At 44.6% G+C, this 18,874-nt stretch overlaps 2 pseudogenes; both read left to right on the top strand.

Annotated features, from left to right (window-relative positions):
* The first annotated feature begins 1,339 nt into the window (after positions 1-1,339).
* LOC147242261 (trace amine-associated receptor 4-like) lies at positions 1,340-2,742 on the top strand (annotated as a pseudogene).
* A 6,263-nt stretch (positions 2,743-9,005) lies between these two features.
* On the top strand, positions 9,006-9,991 carry LOC147242262 (trace amine-associated receptor 1-like; annotated as a pseudogene).
* The last annotated feature ends 8,883 nt before the right edge of the window (positions 9,992-18,874 follow it).

Raw genomic sequence — 18,874 nt, forward strand, 5'->3', positions numbered from 1 at the left:
CTGAAGAATCCAAAATTGTGAGTATCCAACAGCACTTTTTTTTAGTTCCCTGACTCAACAAGAGGCAATGCAGGGTGTCGTGTTTGGAACTAAGCCATACAGGATCCCATTGACATAACATACTTTCACTGAGAAAGACAGGACAATGTACCCCTAATAATAAAAGTAATGTAAGTTTGAATTCTTCAATAAATGAAACCATTCAGCAGTTTGTACCAGAGGAGTTGCAAATGTTAGCCAGTCAATCAGGAACACTATAATGCCACATTGAAGTTGACCTTTCACCTCTCAGATTTGGAATGTCATCACTTCATCAGGTCATCATGTTTCATGGTTGAATGTGTAACCATGTGAAGGTTAGAGTTATGACCCAAAGCACTTTTTAAACAGACGGTGATCTTTGACCCTGAAACTGTTAGGGAGTGTAGCAAAGGACCCACTTGCAGGCTACAATTCACAATCCAAGATGTTTAATGAACAGCCAAAAAGGTACAAGAAACGCAGGCAAAGTGAAAAACAGGGACAGGCAAGATTCAAGCGTCGCAGACTGTACTGGCACGATCTGGCAAGGACTGAACAGAGCCCTGGGCTTAAATACCCACAAGAAATAATTATCAAAGCAAAACAGGTGTGCTGTCAAAAATGGCGGGAAACTGAACAAAGGACTGGGCGGGGCACAGCCACAACACAGCAGCACATGTGGGCCTGTAAAACAAAGCACACATGAAGCAGAATCAAAACAAAAGCACATTTTGCAGGGAACTAGAACAAAAGCACAACAGAGCACTAACAGACACACTGAAAAGTGATCACTTTGTACTTTAGTACAAGTAAAGATTTGTACACAGTGACCTTGAACTTCAACCACCAAAACAATTAAATTCATCTATCAAACTGAATGAACATTATGGCACATGTGAGGAAGTTCTGGATGTTGTAGACATTGAGAGAATAAATTTGGTATGAATATAATTATTTTCCATTTTTTCTCATTTGTTACAAGTAGAAACTAAACTGATTGAAACATAATTAATCTACTTTGACATTTGAACACAGGAGAGAAAATTAAAGAGTCAGACCAACTGGCTTTTGTCCTCAAGTGTCTCTCAGGGCTTCCATACATGTTACCCTGGTAACTACTTTTGTCAACTACAGTTAAATCAGTACTGTGCATGGTGACAAGCCACTGAAGAACAGGAAACAACAATGATGCACAGAGTGTTGGAAGCACTTATGGTATGAAAGCGTTGTTGAGTTCTTTGAGGCATTCAGATACATTTCTAGAATTATAAATGTTTCATGTGAGTAACAGAAAACTGGTTTGCAGGAACTCAGAAGCATGGCAGCAGAGGTCTTTTTCAACCGCACTCATGTCAATGTCATACATCCCTGTTATCAAGTAGATCATTTCTCTGTAGTAACAAGAACCTCCTCCACAATGTGTGTTTTATTCAATCTTCTCCTTGGCGTTAGGGTTTGTAGACTGAACCCAATAGCACGACACAAAACAACAGGGGAGATTGCCAAACTGGCGAGGGTTTAATACTCCGGTGTTCCTTTAAGGTCCAACAACTCAAACGGTTCCAATTGGGGTCTGAAACTCAAAGAGCAATAACTGAATCAGGGGATCGACACCAGGGAACAATATATGAGCAGAGAAGACTGAGGAATACTAATCCGTATTCTTCAGGACAAACTCGCATCTGATGTTGGGGAGGCAACCAAACTTATACTAGCCAGAGGGAGCAGACTAGCTGCAGGTGAGTAACTAGCGGATGAGCTGCAGGTGTGTCATGACCCGCGCTTCAACCGCTCTTGTTGCCGGTTACACATCTACCCAGCGGCGTGCTCCAATGTCTTGGGGAAAGCAGCGCATTCATGTAGGGAAGGTTGAATGGCAGGCCGAGCCGCAACACTTGGCTCATTATCTGTTATCACAGTATGTGGGAAACTCCTGATAATAATCTCCATCATTTACTTCCAACAGCTCCACACTCCTACTAACTATCTTATTCTGTCTCTGGCTGTGACTGATCTGCTGGTTGGTGTTGTAGCTTTTCCTTTTGGCATGAAATTCACTGTAAGTTCTTGTTTATATCAGTATGATGTTTTTTGTAAAATACAAGAGGGTTCTGATGTCGCTCTGATCACAGCTTCTATTTTGAATCTCTGCTGTATTTTCATTGACAGATATTTTGTAGTGTGTCATCCTCTGACATACAGAACTACAATCACTCGTAATGTGGTTGTGATCATGATCCTGGTCATCTGGAGTGTTTCTGTTCTCGTTGCCATTGGCTTTATACTTGCAGAGTTGGACCGTGAACAATGTGGAGAAAAGTGTAATATTGATGTTTTACTAGCAAATACTGTGGGACCTGTTTTCTCCTTTTACCTACCAATGATCATCATGGTCTGTATCTATGTGAAGATTTTCCTTGTGGCATAGAAAGAGGCACGCAGCATCCAGGACACAACAAGGAAGTCTGGAGCGACTGTCAGTAAGAGTGAGAGGAAGGCCACCAAAACTGGCTATAGTTATGTTTTTTTTCTTCTGTTGGAGCCCCTCCCCCTTCTAAGTTTTTATTTTCAACTTTCAAATATTGAGACAGTGCCACTGGCACTGGTTGAAAGTCTCGGCTGGTTGGCACTTTCTTTTAGAGCTGGGTCAGATCTGCTTTTTGTATGATCATATCACGAAAAGTTTTCATCAGTGATTATACGCACATGGAACTTAAGTAAAAACAGTATGTTATTTGTCATCAGATTATACCCAATCATAACGTATTTCTTTTTTCATTTTCAGATTAATCATTTCAGGCACAGTCACCTCATTCATGACAAGTTTTTTCACTCAAATTTATTCATGTACACTGTACAACTTTTTAATCTAGTTTCATTCACAGGAATAATGCTTGATGGATGTGTTTATTTACGGGCATATTACATCTTTTTTGCACCTCTCGTGAATTAAAAGTTTTAAAAGCCTGAGTGACAGCAGGTCAAATGTTACAAATGACCATCAAGCTTTGCCTCCTGTCAATAAAACTGAATGAATGGATTGTAAGTTTCTTTTTAAATGAACAAACAAATTACAAATTTGTACATGGTCCATATTTATGTTATTGATTTTTTCCCTCTGTGAAGGTCAACCTCATGTTAGTTTTACCTTGAACATGCTTGGCCTCACATGCTTGGCCTCACTCATGACATGTTCTTATATATATTTATTCTTTTGATATAAGAGACAGACCCTGACAAACATTAGATTATACATTTTTGCAAGCTTGAGTGAATCCACACTGTGAGTTTGCATCGATAACATTTAGAAACATCATGAATTTGAGTAATACTTTGATTGCAAAATGGTTACAAAAGGGATTTTCAGTTGGAGTGGCACCAACAATTTTACTGCATAAAGTATCCTGTCATTTTCACTGGTGTATCTAGAAAATTGGCTGGAGAGTGGCGCTCTAGTTTTCCATTGTTTTCCTTTGTGATGATCTAAAAAGCACAGACAGCTGGAGCAGAAAAAGAAAAACACACTTTTTTATGATTTTATCAGCACTCCAATGAAACAAAATGAGATCCAGCTAATCATAAAAATGCTGAAAATCTGAGCCAATCATATGTGTAACCTTATGACTGGACTTTCTTTGGTCAGTCATGCTGTCTGTTTTCCTTACCTACATTCTGCCATTGTTTCAAGTTTATTTTTCATGTTCATTTTTGTTTACGTTTATGAATGTAACACCAAGAACTGCAAGGACACCAAAATCCTTCAACTGTGTCAAGAAGTTTGAACCCTCAAGAAGCAGTATAAAAATCCACCAATGGGGAGAGCAGTCATTGGCAGGATTGCAAAATATCCTGCTGAAGAAGCTGATCACCATTCCCTGAGCAGAGTGGTACAGGAGGCAGGGAGGAGCCAGGAAGCAAGTAGCCATCATTGCCAAGCCCCTTGGCTTCATGAAAGAGCTGCATGGCCATTTTGAGTGCTCAACAGAGGACATGTTTGACTTTCTCCAGAACACCTCAAGCTTTCTGTTGAAGGAACAATAACTTGAACCCAACTAAGCTCTCATCATCGCCATGCCCCCATCAATGAGTTGAATTTGAAGGCTGAGTCTGAAAGTGCCTCAGAAGGTCATCAAAGCAGCTTGATCATCTATACCAAGCCCCAGTAGAGTACCCTACCTGGTCTACAAGCACTGTACATAGCTTCTGAACCTAACAAAGACATTGATGGTTATATTGCAATGTGGGGGAGTTGCTGACCAGTGGAGGTGTGCTTAGGGAGTCTGCATCACCAAGGACAGAACTCTGAAAACATCAACCAGAGGAATCCACAGAGGAGACCTAGTTGTGTTGTAGTTTGGCCTGGCCAATGCCTATGGGTCCATACCACACAAACTGGTCTTGCTTCCACTCCACTAGCACCATTTTCACAGCAAGCTCAAGGACCTCATCTGGATTGTTACAATAATTTCAAGTTGGACTGGCATTGCGAAAGGAAAGGAATGATAAAAGCTGTTCATTTTGCCCTTGCCATGAAAATATTACTCAAGTCAGTCAAGGTGGAATGCAGAAAACCCCAGACCAACTCAGGAGTATGACAACTTCCCACTCGAATCTGTATGGATGACCTTTCCATCACAACAACATCGAGCAGGTTGATGTTAAAAGGACATGAGAAACTCTCCACCGTGGCGAGGATCAGTTTTAAGCCCTCCAAGTCAAGTTAAGTCAGTTTTATTTATATAGCGCCAAATCACAACAAAAGTTATCTCGTGACACTTTACTAGTAGAGCAGGTCCAGTACCTCACTCCTTCAATGAATCTACGCCCAACAATTCTCCATCAGCAAACAAATCCAACAACAGCGGCGACGAAAACCTTCCTTTTAACAGGCAGGAACGTGGAGCACATCCAGGATCAGTGGGGCCGGCCTTCTGCTTTGACCGGTTGGGGGGAAAGAGAGCAGGAGAGCGGGGCAGAGACAAAGACAGATAATGGAGGCAGACATTTATGCAGAAGGAAAGTGTTAGTGTTCTGTTGTGCTTTTGTTCTAGTTCCCTGCAAAATGTGCTTTTATGTTGATTCGGCTTCATGTGTGCTTTGTTTTACAGGCTCACATGTGCTGCTGTGCCCCGCCCAGTCCTTTGTTCAGTTTCTCGCCATTTTTGACACACACCTGTTTTGCTTTAATAATTATTTCTTGTGGGTATTTAAGCCCAGGGCTCTGTTCAGTCCTTGCCAGATCGTGCCAGTACAGTCTGCGACGCTTGAATCTTGCCTGTCCCTGTTTTTGACTTTGCCTGCGTTTCTTGTACGTTTTTTTTGCTGTTCATGAAACATCTTGGATTGTGAACTGTAGCCTGTAAGTGGGTCCTTTCCTACACTCCCTAACAGAGTGGGACAGAGATAAAGAGAGAGAGAAAGGGAAGAGACTGATGGACAGACGGGGACGTGAGCAGGTGGAGCTACGGGTGGTAGTCTGAGCCTCCTCAGGTCTGCAGCCTCCTCCAGCAGCACCCGCGATCTGGGATGAGGGGAGCCCGAAGGCTCCTTAGAAGAAGATGAGTTAGTAATACGTATGAGTGTGATTTATGTATGACACATATAGGAGGACAGAGAGGAGCAGGGAGAAGCCCAGTGCACCATGGGAGATCCCCCAGCAGCCTAAGCCTATAGCAGCATATCTAAGGGCCAGCCTAAGCAGCCCTAACTATAAGCCTGATCAAAAAGGAAGGTCTTAAGTCACTGTCCATGGTACTGAAAAGATGGGGGGGGGGGGTATCAGAAAAGTTCTGGTGTTCAAAAGTTTGGGGAAGCATTTTGATTCAAGCCTGAAAGACTTTGTTGCCTTCCAGTATTCCAACCAAGATCTTGGAACTTGGTTTGCCAAGTTTGACAGGTCTGGTCGACCAGGTAGATTTCAGGGACTGCAATATATCATCATCTGGAGCCAAGTGAGAGTGGAGATTAAGGTGCAGGTGGTTGAGTCACGCCTCAGGCAAAAGGGTTTGGTCGATAATTTGGCCTACTTCTCAAAGAACCAGCAAGGCATCGGGAAAAGAGAGACATCGTCTACTGAAGAAAGAGGTTGGAGCGGGACGTGGAGGACAAGCAAGTGAGCAGGGCAGTAAGGGGGCATTGACAAGGTGGGAGAGTAAACTGCACTGGAGGGTTACCGTCATCATACCCAAAAGAAGGCTGTCACCTTAATAAAAACCTGCAAAGGAAAAAACAACAGGTCTCCTCCACACAGGATGTGACTGACAGCTGCAGGCTTGGATGGGAAAGCAGCTTAAGTTCCCACAGCACATTGTTACAAAATTACTTCAGTCAGACTTGATCATCAACTGGAACTGGCAGTGCCCTAGGAACAGTGTTTTGAAGATGGTAATGAGAGGAAATCCACTAACTACCAGGAACTGGGGGCAAAGTGCAGGCACAGAGGCTGGAAGATATCCTGCAAGCCAGCTGAATTTGGCCATAAGGGTTTTGCAGGAATACTAATTCTGCAAAGTTCTCAGAAAAGAACTAAGGAGGAATTGTTCTTCAGTCACAACTTAAAACAGACTCAGAAAAGAATCAAAGATTGTTTTTCTCTTATGCCCCTCCATGTTTCAGTCACATGTTACCTGGGCACCTACTTGCATCAAGCTTTGACTAGAAAACAGAGCAATAGTTGTAATATGGTACTTGGATGAATTGCCCGAGCCGGGACATGAACTCAGAACCTTCTTGCTGTGAGGCCACAGTGGTAACCACTGCGCCACCATGCTGTCTGTGACTAACTTACTAAAATTAAAAACTTTGAAACAGATATTTACATTCGCAGTTTAAATTTGTGGATTCGGATTTTATTTACGTGTTTTATTCCACTGACATTGTATACTTTTACTGGGATGGAAAAGAATCTCTAATTACACAGTTAAATCCTTCAATAAATTAAATCAATACTTTTAGCACCAGTATGAGGGCAAATATTAGCCTGCCGACCAGGAAATTATGATGCCACATTAATTTGACCTTTCACCTCTTGGATATAGAATGCCACCACTTCATCATCTCACCAGTGAATACTCTGTCTAAGTTATTACTGATTTCAAGAGTTGGTCAGTGCAGTGACCCACCTGTCATGCCTGGTATAGCTCAACTACGTTTAGCTAACTTTTAGCTATAGCTAACCCAAGTCCTTGGCGGGCTTACAGCATCACTAGCTAGCTTGAATGTTTGCCACATACGCTGACCAGTTTCTTCAAAAAAGTATCAGAACCAACATAAACACTCCCCATCTACATTTGACAAAGTTTTACCACAATTACGTATGACAAAGATGTCGCTTACCTTCTTTTTGGTCCTGTCGAGGTTTGTTCTTCCTCCATCCCTCCTGCCCACAACTGAATACGTTAGCTGAAGGTATGATGTAAATTAACCAACCATGATGCAGCATTTGAGACTGATGGTGCTCTCTACCAATGAAATCTCGACATTGGGAATTCAAAGTTCATAACTTTGAATTCCCAATGTTGTTGTTTTTGTCTCCCCCCTCCCCCTTGTCTTCCCTATCCTGTCCCTGTTCTCTCTTCCTGTCCACTCCTGAGCCTCAGTCTGGTAGCTTTGTCAATGAACCAATACCATTCCTAATAAAGTTAAACATAAATGGCAATAGGAGGAGTTTATCAGATTCCTCCTATGCAGAATAAAGCTGCTTCAGTACAACAAGGCACCAGGAACCAAATGCAGCCAGTTGACGCATAAAGAAAACAAGGATGCAGTTGTCAAGTTACCAATAAAGGATTTTTAAAAAATGTTTTTAATGTGTTTTTATTTTACAATGCTTTTTATGCGGTTCATGGAAAAAAAACCTCAATTGTGTGTAGTGGAATACTTAAAATTATCCATAGAAAATATAATTAATATAAAAGCAGAAGGTCTCTGCAATTTATAATCATAAATTTTCAATTTATTCTGCATACAGTAATATATAATTTCAAGAATATATCATGTAAATTACAATAAAATCAACAAGATTGAGTGAGAATTATACGAGAGCTTGTTTAAATCTCTTTTGAAATTTAAAAGGAGAATACATTGAAATTTAGTGCATCTTATTGCTCTGGAGAAAAAACGAGACAAAATAAACCTGAGTCTCAATTTGGTGTCACACAGATCTTGAAGTTGTCTAGGAGAAGTAAATGAAACATTTTTGAGATCCCTTTTCTAATTTTGTTTTCCTCTGGGCAGGAACACTTTTTTTCCTTTAACTTGTTTTGCACGTACAGTGACCTTTGACCCTACACCACAAAAATGTAATCACTTCATACTTTAGTTTAGGTCCAGATTTGGACCATCTTTGATGAAATTCTCTTGATGTGTTCCTGAGCTATTGCATCAGGGACAGATCACAGTGAACTTGACCTTTGACTATCAATATATCTAAATTTATCCATCAGTCCCAGTAAACACTTTTGCCAAGTTTGGGGGAAAAAAAACAACCCTCTGGCTATTGTAGGTATAGAGTCAGGGTTAAAGTCAGACCAAATAGAATGCTTACTTAAAAAAAAAAATCCAATCTATGAATCAGGTAGGAAGCAAATTTTCTGATTAAAAAAGTGTTAAACAACTGAGAAAAACTGTTCTTAAGCAATACAAAGAGAAGAGATGATTAAAGAGACAGACCACCTGGATTTTTGCCTCCCGTGCCTCTCAGGGCTTCCATACTTGTTGCCGTGGCAGCTACTTTCAACAAACTCTAGTTCCACTTTCTATTGGATAACTAAAGAGTATATGTAATGTGTTAATTGGAAAGAGGTTTATAAAAATCAAGGTACCAAACCCCGAAATCGACACTGATGTGCAAAGTGTTGTGAGCATTCATGGTAAGAAAACATTGTTAAATTCTGTGTCACGTTCAGATCATTGTCAAATACATTTCTAGAATTATAAATGTTTCATGTCACAAACAGAAAACTGGTTTGCAGGAACTCAGAAGCATGGCAGCAGAGGTCTTTTTCAACCACACTCATGTCAATGTCATACATCCCTGTTATCAAGTAGATCATTTCTCTGTAGTAACAAGAACCTCCTCCACAATGTGTGTTTTATTCAATCTTCTCCTTGGCTCAGTATCTGTTATCACAGTATGTGGGAACTTCCTGATATTAATCTCCATCATTTACTCCCAACAGCTCCACACTCCTACTAACTATCTTATTCTGTCTCTGGCTGTGACTGATCTGCTGGTTGGTGTTGTAGCTTTTCCTTTTGGCATGAAATTCACTGTAAGTTCTTGTTTGTATCAATAGGATGTTTTTTGTACCATACGCGAAATCTTTGATGTCGCTCTGAGCACTGCTTCTATTTTGAATCTCTGCTGTATTTCCATTGACAGATATTTTGTAGTGTGTCAGCCTCTGAGATACAGAACTACAATCACTCGTAATGTGGTTGTGATCATGATCCTGGTCATCTGGAGTGCTTCAGCTGTGGTTGCCATTGGCTTTATAATTGTGGGGATAAACCGTGGACAATGTGAAGAAAAGTGTGATGTCAAGTTTTTACTTGCAAATATTTCAGGACCTGTTTTCTCCTTTTACCTACCAATGATCATCTTGGTCTGTATCTATGTGAAGATTTTCCTTGTGGCACAGAAACAGGCATGCAGCATCCAGGACACAACCAGGAAGTCTGGAGCGACGGTCAGTAAGAGTGAGAGGAAGGCCACCAAAACTCTGGCTATAGTTATGGGAGTTTTTCTCATCTGTTGGACGCCCCTTTTTGTCTGTTTTTTTTCCGACTTTTACATCCTGTGAAAGTGCCTATGCCACTGTTTCAATCTCTTGTTCTAATGGCAATGTTAAATTCAATGCTCAATCCCTTTATTTATGCTTTCTTTTACAGTTGGTTTCAATCAGGTTTTAGAATGATCATATGTGGAAAAATATTTATCAGTGATTATAGGAACACAGAACTTAAATGATTTCAAAATGAATTAATATAAATATATTGTTATCAGATTCTACAGCTTATACCTAATTATCATATATTTCACTTTTTTTCATACCAAGGTCAAACAGTTTAGGCAATCACATCCACATCATTTCATGACATGTTGTTACACACGCACATCTGTCCATATACAATGTACAACAATTTCTTTTTTCTACATCTTGAGCTCTGACGGGTGTTGTCGCAGCCATTTCCCAACCCTGTTTTGGGTGGATCCACAGCTATCTCCTGACCTGGATTTGGCTGGGTTACAGCAATTCCTCCTAACTGATCATGCTGGAGCTTCCAGTGCCCTGGGTAGTGTGTATTGAAGAAACCACTCAGAGGAAATGTACTCCTTACCATGAACTGATGGATGTCACAAAGTGGCTTTTGATTAAGAGGGCTGATCCATGGGTTACCCCTGGGACAAAAGTTGGGGCATGCTCAAGCATGGCTGGGTCACCTGACAGAAATAACTGTTCAACAGAATGAACTGTTCTTCAGCCATAAATTTTAAATCAGACTCTGTCAGATTGTTTTTGTCTAGAGCTTCTCGAGCCTTCTGTAACATGTTACTCTGGCACCAACAAGAAAGCCATTTGACTTGACAACCAAAGAATAAGTACGAAATGTTAATTAGATAAGAATTCATAAAAGTAAAGACTGTGCGCAGTGGCAAGGGACTAAAAACCAGAAATCAGCACTGATGCACAGTGTTTTGAGCATGTACAGTAAGAGTCAAGCCAAGTCAGTTTTATTTTCATTGTGCTAAATCACAACAAAAGTAACTCAAGACACCTTCAATTTAGAGCAGGTCTAGCACCAAATTAATTTTACACCCAACAATTCTCCATGAGCAAGAACATCTTTTCTGACATCATTCCCTATCAACAATACAGATTCTAAGCTGAGGGAATACGTTATTTATGAAACTTCTGGGGCTGTATGTGAGTAACTCTACAAAAAGGAGCCATGCGCTCACAGTAGCCCGAACTATGTGCATATTATTTGCAGATTTTTGCCAAGGGAACCTACATGAATTCAGTTTGCAAACTGTACCTGCTCTCAACAAGGGCAACTGTGTTGCTTTTTGCTGTCATAATTGTTTGACATTGTTCACAACCCTCCATTATAGTCAGTTGTTCTTCTTGTTTTTGACTAAAGTAGGCAAAACATGATCTATGCATTTCCAAAGAGTAAAATGACATGAGCCTGAAGCAGAAAGCCTGAATTGACAAAGAAAAATCATATCCACCGTGGTGATAGTAATTATCTCTGATTGCGAGGTTAGGCTGGATGGATGTATGGATGGTGAATTTTTTTTTTTTTTTTAAACCTGTCCTGTTCAGTAGCTGGGGCAAGCAGCATCGATGTTTCTGGTGCCTTGTTGTACTGAAGCAGTTTTACTCTACATAGGAGGAATCTGATAAACTCCTCCTATCACCATTTGTGCTTAATTTTATTGGGAATGGTATTGGTTCATTGATAAAGCTACCGGACTGAGGCTCAGGATTGGATAGGAGGAGAGAACAGGGACAGGATAGGGAAGACAAGGGGGGGGGGGACAAAAACAACAACAACAATAGCAGAAAAAAAAACAACCAACCAAACAAACAAAGTAACAACAATAACAACAGAGAGGGAAAAAAATGAAAAAAAACATTGGTTGCAGAATTTCCAGTGCAGGCTTACTATTTGGTTTAAGATAATTTTTAAATAAATGTCTGAGTGTGTGATTATGGGTCAGTTGTGCACCGCATGCGTGTAAGTGTGTGTGTTTACACGTGTGTATGTATGTGTGTATGTGTGTGCTACAGTTCGATGCTGGGACGCTTTGGGTAGCTGACTGTAGCTGATGTGTGGGGCCAGGACATCACACCCCCAGTCCAGGAAAGCAGGCAGGTCAGGACCAGGCCACCAGAGCACCCAGAAACCCCCAGACCACGGTGAGCCCCAGGCCACACCTCCCCCCAGGAAACAGCCACAGGCCCAACCCATGCCAGGACCCGTAGGAAAGCATAGGAGCAGCAACCCCCACCTGGAAGCAACCCACAGAGAGACGGGGCAGAGAGAGGACCCCGGTCCTGCCAGGCACCCCCCCCCCCCCACAGCACAAGCAGAGCCCAGGGGCATACAGCCCCTCCGGCCCGAGATCCGGCCAGAGCCCACCAGCGGCGAGGCTGACACCCGCCCACACCCCACACCCAGGCGGGGCAACCACAGCCCACCACAACGACCAGGCCCACCGCCCCTGTACAGAGCTACCCCCCAACCCTCAATCCCCATCCCCTCCACCCATCCCCTGTTCTCCCCCTCCCCCCAGAGGCACCACCAGCCAGCCAGGACCCCCCACTCAACCGAGAGGTCCAGCCCGCCTGCCGGGGTGAGCCAAAGGCACGCGCGTCCAGGACCGCCACCCCCGGACAAAACAATCATACCCTCATCTTCCTCCATACAGGGGCTGAGTATTCCATGGATGCTGATACGGTCCAGGGCACCTCAGACCTAGTAAAACCGCCAGCAAGCAATCCACCGCACAATGGCAAGGCCCGCGACCAACCCCAGCCCAACCACCATGTTGGGAGGAGGACCACCCCCCCCCCCCAACAGAACCGACCAGGCCCCCTGGCCTGCAATGGTGCAGTTAGCAAAGGAGGCAGCACTGGGCCCACTCCCCGCCCCAGCTGCACCCCCATCCCAACATGGGTGCAGGATGCGTGTTGTGCGTGGGAATATAGATGTGATGATGTGGATGACTAGAATGAGGTTAAAATTGGGGGAGGCACCCAAGGCATGGTTGCAGATGGCGGAGTCTCCCAGTACATCATTGTGCACTCCCCCAAGCCCTAAATGTCTATGATGTGATTAAAATTGGGGGGTCCAGCCCCTCAAGGCTGAGTGTCACATGAGATGTGATGTGATGGCACAGAGAGGTGATGAGAGGGGCTGAGGAATGGGCCAGACCTGCAGGGGGCCAACTTCCAGACTGGCCCCGCTGACCACCCCGTCACCACTGCAACTAGCTGACAGGGAGTCTAGCCTACCTGGTCCAGGGGTCAAATTGGATCACCAAGGGGCACTGTCCGGAGATCCGGGCAGAGGGTCCACCACTGCGTAGTGTGAGGGCAGGGAGGGCCCAGGCCCCCGGTGCACGGCGGAACCCCCAGCCAGCAGCCCCATGGTTAGGGCCTCCAGTTCAATCAGCTCCAAGGAGGTCAGCCCCCATCCCTCAGATGTCTCCCAGCATCCTCCCATTGTCCGGGAGTGGCGGCAGCCCAGGACACCGCGCTGCCCAAGGACGGGCCGGGGTTAGCAAACCCCTCCCAAATGTGGGTGCGACCCCCCCGGGGGAGCAGCAGGGTCCCAGGCTAGCAAGTCCCAGGTACTAAACAATCCACCTCCCCCTCCCTCTCAACCCCCTTGTCTCGCTCCTTCCTTCCCTCCCGCTCCCTCCCGCTCCCTTTTACAAGCTGGTCACTCTGACACTCCTTTGGAGGCTGCAAGGGAGGCCTTAAGCTGGTCCCGGTGCACATTCCTGGTCTTCTGCAAGTCATCCACTGGGGTGATTGTGTTAACAGGGCCGCCACCGGCAGGGGCCCTCAGCACCTTGAAAACAACAGAGCTCCAGATGTCCTTGATTTTATGGCAACCCTGAGCGCTGTGGTCAAGAAGATAGTCCAACTGGCCCACCTGCAGTGGGGAATGATGTACCCCTTGATTATGACGCTCTTTACGGCGCGCAGCCCCCACCAACAACCACAACTCCAGTCAGGCCTGGTGCTCAACCAACCAGTCTTGAACCTCCCCTGGCACTGGGTCCTGGACACAGCCCAGACGGAAATCAATAGGAAGCCGGGGTTTGTGACCAAACATCAGAAGGAAAGGCGACTTGCCCGTACCCTGATGCGGGGTGGTGTTATAACAAAAGAGTACATGCGGAAGGGAGGAGACCCAGTCACGCTTCTGGGATGGTGTTAAGGTACGCAAGAGATTGTGAAGCGTGCAATTAAACCTTTCGCACTGTCCTTTGCCAGCAGGGTGGTATGGAGTTGCCGATATAGAGGATTCGATCGGAAACTCCACTGGTCACCTAGTGACAAAATACAAGAATAGATCACAGCGAGAGAGATAGAGTACAGCCAACCAGATTTTATTCTCAGAGTATTACAGTCTACAACACAGAATAGCAGAAACTATCCATGTTGAGAAGTAGCCCCCGAAAGCCCCAGCCACCTGTCTTTTGTAGCCGGAGAGGCATGTACTTTGCGACTAGGTGTGTGTGTGTGTGTGTGTGTGTGCGCGCGCTTGTGTTCATTCCGACCAGGTGATTTAGATGTCATGCCGACTCTGAAACGGCAGAATGTCTGGGTCAGATTTGTGCATGTGTACTTATATTATTGATTTGGACTAACGGACTTCTACTCCACACACAGAATCATGAGACACACACAGAACCATGAATTTTGATATAAAACCATACATTACCCCACCACACCGACCCCATACAAGTGACAGAGCTGTTGAATCAATGCTGTAATAAAGATGTTTCTGTGGCAGTTCCCAAAGAGGTAGAAAATGATCCAACACTGTATTTAGTTCATCAATGTACTTCTTTAATGTTAGTAACGGCACTGGTATCTCCTGCTCATGCATCCCAGGCAGAATCAATGACTTAGCTGCAAGTCACCTTATTTGAACTCTTGAACATCTGGAAGTAGTAAAAGGGGTTTTACAAGGGGGTCCCACAAATCTCCTGAGCACCAGGACTAGTTGGTGCCGTTCCGACAACAGGAAGGAACTCATAAATAGTGGAGATAACACAGACACACATTCCAAGAACATTTGTCTTTTAGATCTACGTAAGCTTATATCATGTATATGCTTGACTTGTAAGTATACGTGAGTACAAAGTATTATTAAAAGATAATATATAAGACAACAGAAAAACACTTAATATCAAATGCACTCTCAGAGCTCCTGCCCTGATTGGAATGAGTACTACTGGGACGCCAAACTTGAAAAAACACTCATTTAGCAAAACCTGGACAACAGTGGATGCCCTCTGATTCCGAGTTGCCACAGCATACTTGCTACTTGCTAAAGACATCCGTTATCACTAAAATTCAGAGCAGGTTCCAACGGTGTAAAGTTCATGTCTTCATTTGGCCGTGATGCAAATAAGTGACCCATGAAACTACTTGACACTGGCCTGGTATCCTTCGCCACCTGGCAACGCTCACACCCTTGGAGCCACTGCTTGATATCAGATGTCATCCCTGGTCAAAAGCAGCACTGGTGCACCAACTCCGTGGTTCGCTCCACACCGTGATGGCCATGTTTCTGGTGCAACTGTGTCAAAACGTCTGACTTAAGGGCAGATAGCAAGACGAGCTGAAGGATTTCCGCCCCTCCATCTGGACGATGGACCCGGCCGTGCAGGACACCCTCTTTTTCCACGGGACGATCACATTGCTTTGACAGAAGTAAAGCCAGTTTGGGGAGCTGCTGTCACACCTCTGGTAGAGGATAAATCTGCCTTCTCCAGTACACCAAGATGTCTTTCAGGAGGTGATCAGCCTCCTGCAAAGCACATATGTCCAAAGGAGAGTGGGAGGAGAAGACAGACAACACTGACTGGGTCGCCGACCTAAGACTGGGGCACAAGGAGCTAACTGGAGACTTACAGGGACAGAGGTGCTGGGCACCACCCGCTCTGCCAAATCAAGGCTGGAGGTGGGCTGCCGGGACAGCGCATCAGCGTTTTGTTGCTATGACCGGATCGGTACCTGACTTCAAAGTCAAATGCAGCAAATTGGGAAGCCCAGCAATACTCAACATCTCCTAGCTTGGCTGACTGAAGGTAACTCAAGGGGTTGTTATCTGTGCACACCAAGCACCTATGCCCCAAAAGATACTCCTGAAATTTCTTGGTCATGACCCATTTTAGAGGAAGGAACTGAGCTGTAGTTGGCCATGTTCCGCTACGTCGGTCAAAGGCCCTGGCTAGCATATGCTATTGGCCTAATCCCACCCTCAGCCTCCTGAGAAAGGACAGCTCCAAGTCCACTATGACTGGCGTCAGTCTCCAAAATGAATGGCTGTGAGAAGTCTGCGTATGGCAACACTGGCACAGAGGTCAACTTGGTCTAGAGGGCCTCAGAGCACTCTTCACACTCCAAGGTCCATGCAGTTAGGAACTCCTGCCTGGCTCCCTGCTTGGACTTTGTGCCAACCAGTTTAGCTACCAACTTGTGCAAAAAACCCGCAAACTTAGCGAAACCCTCAATAATGCGTCTGTAATAACTTGCAAAGCCCAAAAACAAGCGCAGCTCTGACACTTGGCTGGGTTGTGGCCACTTGGCTACTGCTTAAATCTTTGCTTGATCCGTTGCAACACCCCTATCTGAAATAACGTGACCCAAGTAGCTGACCTCTAGCTGGAAGAAGGAACATTTAGCTAGCTTGACCTTAAGACCCTCCATTGTACAGGCTGGGATATGGAAGAGGAAAACACAACAATGTCATCCAATTACAAAAGGAGTGACTGGCACTACTGGTCTCCAAACCTCCTCTGCGTGAGACGCCGAAAGTGCTCAGTGCATTACACAGCCTGAGAGGCATGCGGTTCCACTCAAAGAGCCTGAACAGTGTACAGAAGGCCGTCTTTGGTTTGTCCTGCTCCAAGAGAGGGACTTGATTGTAACCGCTTGCCAAATCCAAAGTTGAAAACCATTGTGCCCCAGCCAGAGTGTCGAGGCTTTCCTCAGTGCTGACTGATATGCGTCTTGACTGCCTCATTCTCGGAAGGTGGGATGGGTCTGTCTTGCTGTTGAATTGGGACGACATCAAACAAGGGAATGTCATGAGAAATGAGATTTGTACAGCCAAGGTCGCCCTCATGAGCAGAGAAGACTGAACTAAACCTCTGCAACAACAACCGGACTTGCACCTGCTCTGGTTCTGCTAGTGCAGACAAATCAACTGACTCGACCACACCTTGGCCTCAGCTAGCAACCACCTGAGCAAAAACTGTGACAGAGGATCAAACCTCTGTGACCCTAAGAGGAAGACTGACCACTTCAGCAAGACTCAGGGCATCAAGGCAAGTTCCTGGATAGAAGAGAAGCTCAACGGTTCCAACATTGACCACGGAAAATAGGTTGTACCTCGCACAACCCAGAGCAGACAAGGGGAAGCCAGCAACCCAGCTGGCAAGCCGAACTCTGGAGGCTCAGAAAAAAACAAAGATAGACCAGAGAACAACACAGGGCAAGTACTAGCTACCATCTTCATGACGCCCCCAGGGATCTGCACCACAAGAGAACCACAAGCTCGTATGGGACCCATGGAGGGAACGTGGTGTTGAGTGGTGGCCTGGTGGCAGTGCTACAAGGCCTCAATGAAAGGGCCAGGAGACTGGGTGACTGCCGGTAGATTGAAGAGTGAAATCCCATGTGCCCCGAAGAGCTCTTGGTAGCAGCAACGAATAATATTCATCCCAAGGATACCAGGAGCGGAATCAGCTTCAGCTTCAGCATCATAATAGATCCCCCTCAGTTTTTGCTGGAGATTCCCTAAGCCTATGGTACCATTTTTAACTTGAGTGGTCACCTAAGAATCATCAACCAGTACGAACTGAGACTGACATTGTGAGAGATATTGTTTACAACCCTCAAATTGCAAACGCTGCTAAATTCTATGCTTTGTCCTTTTATCTATGCTTTGTCTCATGGATTCCCATTTACTTAATAACATCTGAAAAAAAATACTTCTCATTGATAACATTAACAGAGCATTTAAATGACATTAAAGTATTTGATTTGTTATCAGACAAATGCAGATTGCACATAAACATGAAATTTTTTTTTTTCTCCACAGTCAGGTTAATCAGTTCAAGGTATTATTCAGGTTGCAGTATCTTACCATTGCAGTTTAGGCATACATAGTAGGACTTCCTATTAATCCTCAATTTGGTTTTTTAAACTGAAAGCAAATTATTTCATGTTGTTGTGGGCATAAAAGCATAATGAAAGTTAAAACATAAACAATTCTTTTGAATGAGTGAGGTAACATGAAACATATTTGCTAATCACTTGTGACTGACCATTCAGGATGCATTTTGAGGCTACATATAGTTAGATTCACCTCAACACATCGTAAGGGCTTTGGAAGCAGTCCTCATGAGAAGGGTTGGAGTTTCTTCCACTCTGGCATTGTTGGTGGTGAGAGGTGATGGGCAGGGATGGGAATGCTTGTTGCCCCTCAGCTCAGTGCCTGTATGTTGGAGTTTGACCTGGTGGATGAGAGAGTAGCCTCCCTCCACCTTCAGGTGGGGTAACAGGTCCTGACTGACTGTGTGTGCTTATGTTACAAATAGCAATTCAGAGTACCTCCCTTTTTGGATTCTCCGAGGGAGTACTGGAACAGCCCCCTCTGGGGATTCCCTTGTTCTGGTGGGGGACCTCAATGCTTATGGTGACGATCGTGAGACCTGGAGGGACATGATTGGGAGGAATGGCCCCCCTGATCTGAATCGGAGCAGTGCTTTGCTATTGGACAACTATGCTCATCACAGATTTCCCATGACAAATACCATGTTCAAGCACAAGGGTGTCCACATGTGCACTTAGTACAAGGACACACTCTGTGGCATTTCAATGATCCACTTTATGGTTGTATTCTCGGACTTGCCGTCATACGTCTTGGACACCCAGGTGAAGAGAGGGGCAGAGCTGTCAACTGATCACCAACTGGTGGTCAATTGGCTCCAATGGTGGGGGAAGATGCTGGCCAGACTTGGCAGGCCCAAACTCATTGTGAGGGTGTGCTGGGAACGTCTGGTGGAGTCTCCCATCAGATGGATTTTCCGGGG

Source organism: Aulostomus chinensis, chromosome 20, assembly GCF_037954235.1.
Source record: "Aulostomus chinensis isolate RoL2024-O1b breed Wild chromosome 20, RoL_Achi_v1.0, whole genome shotgun sequence".
NCBI classification, from domain to species: Eukaryota; Metazoa; Chordata; class Actinopteri; order Syngnathiformes; family Aulostomidae; genus Aulostomus; species Aulostomus chinensis.